This window comes from Juglans microcarpa x Juglans regia, chromosome 5D (assembly GCF_004785595.1).
Source record: "Juglans microcarpa x Juglans regia isolate MS1-56 chromosome 5D, Jm3101_v1.0, whole genome shotgun sequence".
In the NCBI taxonomy this organism is placed as follows: domain Eukaryota; kingdom Viridiplantae; phylum Streptophyta; class Magnoliopsida; order Fagales; family Juglandaceae; genus Juglans; species Juglans microcarpa x Juglans regia.
The window spans coordinates 32,619,200-32,628,393 of NC_054602.1; the positions used below are offsets into that span (position 1 = coordinate 32,619,200).

The window sequence follows — 9,194 nt, forward strand, 5'->3', positions numbered from 1 at the left end:
AGATAAAATGATTTTTCACAATTATAATATTTTTAGAGCTCTTCAAAAATATTATAATTGTCTTATTTAAAATCAAGTTTGGTCCAATAATACTAAAAATACCCCATATAAATATTTTCAGGACATTTAAAATATTTGAGGGCTTTAAAACTCTAGGCATACTCTAAGAATCAACTGCTAACATTCAAAACACATTTTTGGAGTTTGGCACGCAAGACAAGACTCAAAATTACTTGAAAGGAGCAGACCGTTACATCCTCCCCTCCTTATAATAAATTTCGTCATCAAAATTTGCTTAGCGTTACAGAGAAGGAGCAGAGTGTTACAGACTAAATCCCAGGTTGTGTCAAATATATATAAGAAAGTAGGGCTGAAAACCGATGAGTTCGGCGCAGTTTCAATGCCAAACCGACCCCTACCATGAGAGGAAATAACCGGCCGAATCCGGTCAACTGAGAGAGAGAAAACCGATATTATCAGTCTCGACGCGGTGCGATTCGGTTCCTCGGTTTGCCATCAGCGTCTCTGTGATGGAGGAGGGATGCGTCGACGTTTACCATGACAGAGCAAAAGAAATTTGCAGGTGAAATGGAGGAAGGAAGAAGACGCGAGGAAGAAGAAGAAGAGGGGCATCCATTTAAAGCCAAACGGCGCTGTTCCGTATGTTTTTTTTTTTTTTTTTTTAAAGTTCCAAGGGAAACGGCGCCGTTTTATATATATATATATTTAAAAATATATATATAAAGGGTCGGCTGGTTCAACGGTTTTCCAAGGGTTCAAACTAGCGCCGAACCAGCCGATATCAGTTTTCATAAATTCCTACCGCTCGCTGACTGTTTCCTTGCCGGTTTCGGCCGGTTCCTTACTTAGGTGGCCGATCTGATCGGTTCCCGGCCGGTTTAGGCAATTTTTGTACACCCCTATAAGAAAGAGTCATTCCATGGAGTCTTTTTTTCTTTTTCGTAAGAGAGAATAGATCTTGAGCAATGATGGTATTCTTCTGGATTATGCGGCTAGGAACAAAGACTATTTGGAAAGGAGATATGATTGAATGAAGAATAGCTTTAATTCTGTTAGCTAAAATTTTTGAAATGATTTTATAAAGACATTTGGTAAGTTGATAGGTCTGAAGTGATGCACTGAGCGTGGGGATTGGGACTTTGGGATGAGTGCAATGTGTCTGGTTTATTTTCTTTAGAATCTTGCCTTGTTGAAAGAAGCTTTTGATTGCTTCTATTAAATCAGTGTTGATCACATCCCAATAGAATTTAAAGAAAAGACCAGTGAATCCATTAGGACCAGGAGCTTTAGAGGATGGGATATTTTAGATGGCTGATTTAATCTCAATATCATCAGGAATTGATATTAGCGATGAAAGTTCAATGGATGAGATTTTGTTGTTAGTGTTAATGCTTGCTTGTTTTTTCATCATAAATCAAGCACATGGAGATATGTAGTTGTTTCTTGTTTTTATTTGCCCATTCGTTTGTCATTGTACAAAGAAAAAGGAGAACGAAGAAACGAATTTGTCAACACTGGACAAGTCACAACATGGAACATTGATCCTCCCATGCGATGATGAAACCCAAAGAATTTTTTTAAACCCCAATGAAAATCAACTTCATGTGACTAATTAGCAGGCTAGGGTCCTGTTGTTAACCAACTTTACAATATAACTCCATCCACCAAGAATGGCCATGCATACACCACCACCCATAATATTTTTCCTTTTTAAAAGAAGATCCATTCAATCTGTAAACCCTCTAACATGCAAGATGAGGCACTTGGAAGGAACCCTCTAAGATCCATTCATCGCTTGATTGCTTATATTGCTCTCTCAATCCATTTCTGGGTATGTCTTTGTACTACAATTATATACATTTATACAAGTTTTTTTTTTTTTTTTTTTGGGGAATAATTTTTACTAATAAAAACCCAAAAAGGAGAAGGCTCAACGAAAAAAAAAAAAAAAAAAAAAAACCTACGAAAGAAGACCGAGTGGGGGACAATACAAATGTGCAGTTCAATATAACCTTCTGGTATGGTTCCAGGAAAAAAAAAACAAATACATTATTTGTAAAACTTGAAAAGCAAAAACCTTGTATATTTGTTGTAATAAATGAGGACTGAAAACCAAACTCTCTACGAGTATTGTAGAGCAGATTAAGTTGTATTCTATATTTATAAACGTTGGGAGGCTTGACGACTGAGACTCTCCCATTACCATCATCATAGCTACAATTTGGCACGACCTTTTACAGAATGTGTATAGTTCTTTTTTACTGAACCCTTTCCTCAATGACCCTTCACAGAATCTTATTACGATGGAACATTGAAGTGAAAAAGCCATGATAAGACAAATGCAAATACCATGCAAGCAAGCAGGAAATTCACGAATCGGTGGCCGCGCCAGAAGCTTCGTGTCTCTGCCATGGACACTGCTGCAACTATAGCTGCTGCTGTGGCATCGTTGGCCTCGCTTGAATTCTCCATTGATGCAATCTCATTTGATCCAAAGACATTATGTGCAACAGAATGGCATATCTCACAGGTCCTAAAAGAAAACCAAGCAAACTGAAATTAGTATTGTAGAGGAGTAATGAAAATGTCTTAGAAAAGTGGCTAACATTCGTTCTCGTATTATTGTTCAAAGAGTAATGCTACTCATCATCCTATAATGTGGCATTAAACAATTGGAAAAACATTTATTATGTTTTAACTTGTCTACCAATCATTTGATGTCATATCAAGAAATGTTTGAGAATATGATGGTTAAAAAGATGGTAAATAGAATTTTTCATTGTTCAAATGGGGTAAACTAGAAATAAATACTAACACCCAGAATTCACAGCTTTAATACAGGGTTTTTTTCACGCAAAAAAAAAAAAAAAAAAAAAAAAAAAAAAAAAAAAAAAAAAAAAAAAAAAAAAAAGAAAGAAAAAACCGTGCAAAACTTGTGGCACATTTTATGTGCAATTATGCAATCTCAACCAACTCGAGTTTTGATGAAGATAAGCAGTGAAAAGGAGGGAGAGCAACAGGAAGAATAGGAGGATTAAAATCATCCGTCCTGTTGCCGAGTATGATAATGGGTAGCTTCTCTCTCTCCCATGTGAAAAAAGAAAGGTGCAAAGCAATACCCAGAAAGCTTACAATCAAGAACAGGAATTGAAAAAGCTAAAAGAGATAACAGGCCAATCAGGGGAAAAGAAAAAATCATAGGGCAGAGCTGACAAGGTCTGGGACACATAAAGATTAAAGTATTACTTGAAAACTGAAAAGGAAACAGGAAACAGGAACAGGAAAATTGAATAAAAACATGATATAAATAGATGCGGATTTAACAATGGCCAAAACAACTCATGTTTGGATGGTGCTATAAAAACCATTAAAAAAAAAAAAAAAAAAAACCTATTTCTGACTTCTGCAATTAGAATTCAAAATACAAACGTGACATTTTTCCTGTTAGTTGACATCAAAGCAGGGAAGACGCAAGGCCTAAAGCAAATATTTCTGTCTGTCACATGCCAATCAAATCATGGAAATCAAAATTGTTTTTTGTGTATATGCTCATAATTAATTAAATTATGATAAACTGTTGGTCCTAAACAAATAACAAGTTCTTTGACTAGAAACAATCATCTGCAGCGGAGAAAGAGAGAGACAGGTAATGCCAGTTCAACAATTATCTATTAAGACAAGAAACCTGCCACAATAGAGTGCAGTTGGGTTGGATTTGGATAATGATGAAATAATTTTAGATGCATAAATTCAATCCCATCTGATTGAAACAGTATGCAGAGAACAGGGGTAGTCAATCAATTGCTCAGTTTAGTCAATGAAAAATTTTACTAATGGCTGCTGGCAATGAGTTCAACAATGGTTTTGAGTAAACATTGGATATTGTCTTGATGGTCAGCAAACAACATTAGCGACACAATTACAGACATTATGACAAATGAAAATGTCAATGGACAGCAACGCTGCCCATTATTCTTTCCTTATTCAACTCTTTCCTTATTTCTCTAGTTAATATTTGACAGATTGTAACTTCCATGTATAGGGCTAGAATTAGGCGCATAATGATTTATTTTCATGTATAGAATTGCTTTGTATAGATTATATAATATACGGAATCCTCAAGGCCAGGGCATTCGGCCATTCATACAGTGTTTCACCTTATTTTGACAGAAAATAGTAACAACAAACGATTTAACAAATATAAACAGAGATCAGGACAAACATACAAACAATACCGTATTCTAAGATACCCTAACTGAATATATAAATACTACTCTCCTAAGATGCTCTAACTTGTGATTATATGAATTTCATTAGAATCAATGGATGAATACGACATTTTGAAACAGTACATCAGCAACCAGATTTAAGTGCCACATCGGCAAGCAATAATCTTCCACCAAGACAAATGAATTCACGATTAAGCGGTCAAGTCTTCACTTTCATAAAAGTTGAAAGATCAGAAAGAAGGTCCAGAGAGATTCCTAAACTTCGAAAAAGCACAGAGTATCAAGGAATCGTCGGTGTACATTGTACTTGGACATATCACCAGACCTCAGAATGCTTTAGTTCTTTACTCTTTTAACAAATCCGCCATCATCTTTGAAAAAAGTTTCTTCTTTAACTTTTAAGAACTTTGCTCTTGAGCCCACATTCTCTAAGCTACTGGGTCATCAATTATGATTTAGTAAACTAATCAAAACTAAATTTCACGAAACTACCTTGTTTAATTATCATTTATTTTCTCTTATGGTGTATAGAACAATTTTCATTCCTTCACGAAGAGGAAACCCCAAACAAGAAAGGGTTTCAAAGTGTACAAAATTACGAGTAGTCGAGTATGATCATAATTTACAGTCCTATGAATAAAACTAAAAGGCCAATATGCGAAGAATCACCAAAGACTTCTCGCCATTCCCAGAAAAAGAGCAAAATTTAACACTCAACCAAGCCACTAAGATCAACAATCTAAAAAAGGCAACGATATTTTACTCACTTATTTCCCTTAATCTTGAACCAGGCCTCAGCACAGTTCTTGTGGGCTGCACCCAAATCGTCTTTACAGGAACAACCCAACTCTATAGGAACCCGGATTCATGGCTATTACTCTCCAAACCGAGATGACAAATCCTGCAATCACTTTCTGCTTTAGCCAAATGCACCTTGACTTCGGGGACCCCAGTCTCAATCTCCACCTCCACCGAGCAATCCGAGGCCGACGACAAAGAGTCCCTCCGAGAGCCCGAGCCGTTCCCAATCTCAGGATCGTACACACAAGCGAAGCTGTACTCGTCGTAAGACCCACCATTCGTGGAAAAGAACTGGGAATAGCAGGAGCCCTCATCGGCGTCCGAGAAGCAGACACTAGCGTCGGCGCTGACGTCACTTCCGGTGCCGGAGCGACAGTGACCCCCTTGCTCCAAATCGATGTGGTGGGACATTTCCACGGTCGACATTAGGAAGACACCCAGAATCGGAAAAAGTTTTGGTTGAGGAAACAAAAAGAACGCCGTGTCAAATGCACCGGAAATTTCGGAACTTTGGGTTTTGCATCTGTTTGTTTAAGGGATATAAAAAAGTAGGTATTGGAATTTGGATTAGGTGACCCATCCTGAATTTCTCAACTCCATTAATGTTCGTAGCAAAAAAAAAAAGTGCACAGAATTGAAAGTTCAATTATAGAATTTCAGGTTAAGACTGAAAAAAAAACCGAGAGAAAAGACAACAGAGTAGGGTTGGACAGTTTGAAGGAGTTGAATGAATGGTTTCCGAGAGAGAGAGAGAGAGATGCGTTTGAAGAAGTCTTGGAGTGAGGCACTGCCGAGGGTCCGAGACGTTACAGAAACATCCAGTGGGTGCACTGAGGCACAGCAGATTTTAAAAAGAAGTGAAACAGGACTCTATTATTTTTAGAGATGAAATGAGATGTGATTAAAGTTAAAAAGTTAAATAAAATATTATTAAAATATATTTTTTAATATTATTTTTATTTTAAGATTTAAAAAAATTGAATTGTTTATTTTATTTTATGTGAGAATTTGAAAAAATTATAATGATAAAATGAGATGAGATAAGATGTTTCTTGAAAATAAATAAGGTTTTAAAAGAAATAAAAAAAACAAAAAGATAAAGGGAATTAAAAAAAAAAAAAAAAAAAAAGATAAAGAAAAAGCTTTTGTCCATAGATTCTGCGTGTTTGAGGTTGTGACTTGAAGATCCTCTCTAATCAACGTAATTAGCGTGTGATCCATAATATTTTTATTAAAAAATATCTTAAATTTTTCCTTCTGGATTGCAGACAGTGTTTCACAGTGTGCGTAGGTATAAAAGTTTAGCTAGATTAAGCGATTAACTTGATAAGTTTGTATAAGATTAAGTGATTAAAATGATAGAATTTATTATATTATTAAATTGATAATTTTAGATGAATGTAAATTAAGTTTATTGATTTTATCTATAATAATATTAAGTTTATTTAAGAGGTATTAGAGATCGTTTATATAAGTCATTTATGTAAAAATCGAGTTCACAATGATTTGTACTTATTCAAAACAGAAGCTGATCTGAAATCTATTACTGTAGAGAAGATTTATCGCGAAATGTCAGCAGTCCGTCAGCATTAGATTCGCTCTGTTAGCAAAGTCCTAATAAAACTAAAACTTCTTTCAAATTGTTTATTTTAAGTATCATATTGGTTAGAATATATGGAGATTTAGATCTGCATATTTTCTAGAGCATTTTCTAGTACATATTTTGGTGAGAAAATTCTTTAGAGAATTTTCATACTGTTTCTCTCAGAGAGTGGTACTTGAGTGTGAGATAGTGTTTTATCTCTCTTTTTTAGTGCGTGCATACCTCATGTCAGAGTTAAGGTGATCGAGTTCAACCACTGGAGATCCAGGAGAAAAGCTAATGTTTGAAGATTGTCAGAGGTTTTGGCTGCTACTGCGATAGAAGACAAATTGGTCATTTGTCTGGTCAAGTAAGAGTGTCAATTGATAAAAGTTTTGTACTTGAGTTTTACTTATAATTGATTTTCAAATAATAAAATTGACTTTTCTGAGTTCGGCTATCCGGTAGGGTTTTACCTTTAAATAGTTTTTTAAAAGGTTTTCATTCCATACCAATTTTTCTATTATGCAATTTATTTATTTTATGTTATTACTTAATTATTAAATAATTGCATGATTAACGACTAATCAATTTATTAAGTGAATTGATAGATATTTTCATTGCGTTATGATATATGGTTACTTGGATAATTTCAAAGTGATTATAAAACAAGGAGCTAATTAATTTTAATTATCCATCTTCAATTTTAATTCTCGTTACTTATATTAATTGATGTGCGAGTTGCTAACCAGTAAGAGTTTACATAAAATAACGATTCATTAATTGGTATATCTCAAAGTAGTGAAAAATGCTATATAGAGGTATGGAGTGCGTAGCCAAGATTATTTAGATTAATTGAGAACACCTTGGTTTAGCGAGTTTCTCGCTAAGAGAGCTAAAGATTGAAACCCCCCCTTCCATGTATAAAAAGAAAAGGTATAGAGTGTGTAGAGAATGTTTGAAAATAATTTTTATCTCACCTCATCTTATTTCATTTTTTTTTTCAAATATCATTTAAACACAAATATTTTCAAACTAATCATTATAATTTTCTCGAATTTTCAAAATTTTCAAAATTTCAAACTTTCAAACAATTTAATTTTTTCAAATTTCAAAATAAAAATTATATTCTAATAATATTTTTATTCAATTTTCTCTCTCTTCTTTCCCAATAAATCTAATAAATTATCTCATTACTATTTATAAAATTATCATCTCATCTCATTCCCAAGCATCCTGCGTCTTGTATTTTTATTAAAAAAATTGAAAAAATATGAAATTGGCATAAAAAAATACTTTTAAATAATAGACTCTACTTTTTTTTCTAGATAGCGTTGCGGTTGCACACTCTATGACTGAAATTGAGTTTAAAAAATAAATAATGCTAAATACAATTATAGATTGTACAAAAATCACACAATCTTTTTAAAAAAGAGTGAGATCTACTATGATATGAGATATTCTTAACATCCTAACATAATCTTAAAAGTTAAACTTAATCGTTAATTTTTATCCATTTAATGTTTTCAAAATATTATTAAATATTTATCAATTTTGTTATATACAGTCGCTTTTATATACTCTTTACGCATTCGATTGATGTGGTAAAACTCATCATTTATTTATATTAAAAAAAAGTGACGTAACTAATCATATCAATAAAGTGTATAAAAAATATATAAAAATGACTGTATATAACATAATTGATAAATATTTAATATATATTATTCGGCTGCTCACAAGTCAATTTCTATATGGCTCGACACAGTCTCGGGAGTGCAGTGGGTCAATCTAAACAGTGAAAATAATGGTTAGAGATCAGATGGGTCGCTGTGAATCTGAAATACCGACAATGGCCATTGAATTTTTCTCTGTTTTTTTTTTTTTTTTTTTGAGAGAGAGAGAGAGAAGCTCCTCCTCTCTTCCGCTTGTGTGAAAGGTAGAACCGATGCACTTTCTGGTCAAGGGTTGGCGATCTTCATCACTCTCATAGTCTTGTGTACACATTTTGGTGGGGCAGTGTCTCTGTGCAAGCCAGTACAGCTCGAAGGAGCGGTTGCCAACAACTACAGAAAACACAAGCAGCAGTTTTGTTTTCATGGGTTCGGACTCCGGAGTGCATGATTTAATTGTGTTCGTTCACCAACCAATAAACAAATATTCGTGAAAAAAATGACAGGCTTACAACTAATACACAACTTTAACATAATTATTATTAAATAAAATAATTTTTAGTGTTTTCAGCTGTTTATTATCAATGATGAGTTTAAATTAAAGTGAAAATTTTATTTTATTTTAATGTTAATTGTGTTAAATGTGGGTATAAATGGTAAGTCTATCCCTCTTCATCTGGATCTAGAACTCACCTACTCAATTTGAATGCGAGAGCAGTCCACCAAAAGCAAACAAGGAAATAAAAAAGGATAAGAAACAGTGACAATTCATGGACAAAAGAGTTGTAGAAAAGGACAGTCAACAAGTTTCAATCAGACTTGGTCATGGTCCAGGTATTCCTTATGTGGGTAGGACCTACTAGGGTCGATGTAAAACGATTTTTACGG

At 34.0% G+C, this 9,194-nt stretch overlaps 1 pseudogene; it reads right to left on the reverse strand.

The window, feature by feature from the left end:
* Positions 1-2,127: 2,127 nt before the first annotated feature.
* LOC121265595 lies at positions 2,128-5,877 on the reverse strand (annotated as a pseudogene).
* Positions 5,878-9,194: the final 3,317 nt, after the last annotated feature.